We start from the raw sequence: 3137 nt of genomic DNA on the forward strand, positions 1-3137 counted from the left end.
GTTCGTCGATTTTTGCGATGGCTGAAACGAAGGAACAGCGTGCTTCTGGAAAATTCTGTTTTCTGCTAGGGAAAACGGCAGCCGAACCAGTTGTCATACTTCAAACAGTTTACAGGAACACTGCCAAAAGCAAAACACAAGTTTAAGAATAGTTTTTCACGCTTTAGGAATGGTCATTTGTTGCTTGAAGAACATCCTCATTCAGGACGACTGTCGACCTCCCGAACGAATGAAAACATCATGAAAATTCATGAATTGATCTTGGAGGACCGTCACCGAACAATTGACGAACTTGTTAATATGACCGGTGTGTCCTGGAGCTCCTGCCGGTAAATTTTAAGCGAGGAATCGCAAATGAAAAGAGTTACAGCAAAATTTGTGCCTCGCTTTTTCACGGGAAATCAAAAGCGGTCACGACTGAATGAAAGAACTGAAAGAACAGTTGGGAGTTGATTCGGACCTTTTTCCGAAGGTCATCACTAGTGACGAAAGCTATTGCTACGGATTTTGCAGATGTGGAAGAGGTGAAGAAAAAAAACGACAGAGGCGTTAAAAGGCATCACTTCGCAAGAGTTCCAGGACTGTTTCGAATAGTGTTAAACCCGCTTGAACTGATGCATTGCTTCAAATGGAGAATACTTTAAAGACGATAGAAGTGTAAACATGTAAAACTAAGTGACTAAAATGATACTGCAAAATTCCGGTTTCTTTTGGGTACCCCCTCGTACGTACACACACACACACACACACACATATACACACATGTATGTATGTATGTATGTATGTATGTATGTATGTATGTAGCATTTCTAACACCCTAGTCACATTTTGCGACAATTATAGTTTTACTTTTTGGCAAAACATTGCAAACTGCTGTCTATATTAATCTCCTTTATACACATTAGCGATTCGCTAAATCATCCATAGATTTCTATGATGAAAACATATATACCGATAGAGAATTAAGTCTGGAATATGCCCAAGTTGAACCAGAAATTGCCGAAATTGAGTGATCAGCATAAGGAATTCTCGAACGGTGTTTTTGGGCGATTACAATCCCTGTCAGTTTATATTTATACAATTATGTGCTTTGACTACAACATTAGAGCACTTTAGCTTTTATTTCTAGCAATGTAGTTGTTTCTAACACCCTTGTCAAATTTAAGGGCAATTATAGTTTTCCTTTTTGGTAAAACCTTGCAAACTGCTGTCTATATTAATTTCCTATACACACACACACACACACACACACACATATATATATATATATATATACGAGGGTGATGGTGAGGGCATGCTTGACACTTTGACCCATTACTTAGGGCTTATCGAGGCTAAATTCCTGATAGGCCTTTGAAAGTTTGTCCACGAGGTGCTGCATTTGTTCTTCAGAGTGCACTGTCAGAGGGATATGAAGTGGTTTGATTTGGACGTCTTGAGTTGGGAGAAGGCTGCAAATGATCGCCCACTCTGGAGGCAAATACTGCAAAAGAGAATGAAGACAGCAGAAGAATAACAGGAACTTGCTACCAAAAAAAAAGCACCCGATGGAAGGATAAATCCTAAGAGCCAGCAGAGAGCTCCTTCAAATGCAGTTGCTGTATGCGTGACTGCCACTCCCGTGTGGGTATGTACAGCCACAACAGACGCTGCACCTCCATCAGCAGCTGACACGATTTCTATGGGCGCAGATCCATGGCCCCTCGTGACCGACGGATGCCTACTATTATACACGAGGGATATTCATTAAAGATCTCCCCTGGCCCACTTCCCAAAGAATGGGATAAACGAATCTTGGCATAATTATTAGTCCTTCTCTACACAGCCATCATCAATGGTGAGACACTTCTGCCATCGCTTTATGCACCTGTGAAGACCTCGTATGCAGAAGTCGGTAGGTTGCGTCTGGAGCCAAAACTTTACTCCAGAAATAAGTTCATCATCATCCGAAGAGTGCTTTCCCCTTCAAAAAAGACTTCATGGTTGGAAAGAGATGGAAGTCACATGGTGCGAGGTAGGGAGAGTAAGGGGGATGAGGAAGGATTTCATAACTGCAGGAATGTGCATTCATCTCGGCAACATGCGCATACATACTGACCAAAAGCGGACTCCTTTGGTCAGTATGCCACGCCTCACTGCTTTGAGGACGTCCCACAATTTCTGTAGGAGAGAAGCATAATATGTCCCATTAATCGTTGTGCTTTTGCTAGAAGATCCATCATCACTACTTCGTGATGATCCCAAAAGACTGAGCATCGCCTTGCCATCTAAGGTTTGGACACGAGCCTTCTTTGGATATGGTGAGTTATCATGCTTCCATTGCTTCGACTGGAGTTTTGTCTCAGGATCATAGTGATGGACCCATGTTTCATCCTGTGTGATAAGTCTGCCGAAAAAGTTCTCGTTTTCTTGGCACATTGCCAAAAGAGCCTGGGAGCAATTGACTCGTTCTTGCTTCTGAAAAGGTGTGAGCATCCGAGGATCCATCGTGCAGCCGAACCAGTTGTCATACTTCAAACAGCTTACAGGAACACTGCAAAAAGCAAAACATAAGTTTAAGAGTAGTTTTCATGCTTTAGGAATGGTCATTTGTTGCTTGAAGACATGTGCAAATGGTCATGAATGACTTTTTCCACGGACTCTACACTTATCTTCACTTCCTGCGCTAGTTGCCGAATAGTAATACGGCTATCCTCCAAAATGACGGCTTCCACTTTATGGATGGTGTCGTTATCAACGGCGGAATGTGGTCGTCCAGCAATAGGAGCAGTTTCCACCGATGTCCAACCACATTTGAACGGACGATGCCAGTACCTGACTACGTCTTATGACGGTGCATCATCACCACAAACTTCTGTCATTTCATCAAAAATCTCTTTTTGTGCACGAGTATAAGAACGTGATCACTGATCTGCATTCAACTGCCTCCATTATAATACCTTAGTTCACTTCAGCATCCGTGATAGACAAACGTGACAATGTGACATGTAGAGCCATGTAGAGACGTATGATTATACCTGTACAAGTTCCGTTTCCTGCAATAACCCGGGTGGTGGATCAGGGGAAATATTTAATCAACACTCCTTGTGTGTGTGTGTACATATATATATATATATATATATATATATATATATATA

Source organism: Octopus bimaculoides, chromosome 9 (assembly GCF_001194135.2).
Source record: "Octopus bimaculoides isolate UCB-OBI-ISO-001 chromosome 9, ASM119413v2, whole genome shotgun sequence".
NCBI classification, from domain to species: domain Eukaryota; kingdom Metazoa; phylum Mollusca; class Cephalopoda; order Octopoda; family Octopodidae; genus Octopus; species Octopus bimaculoides.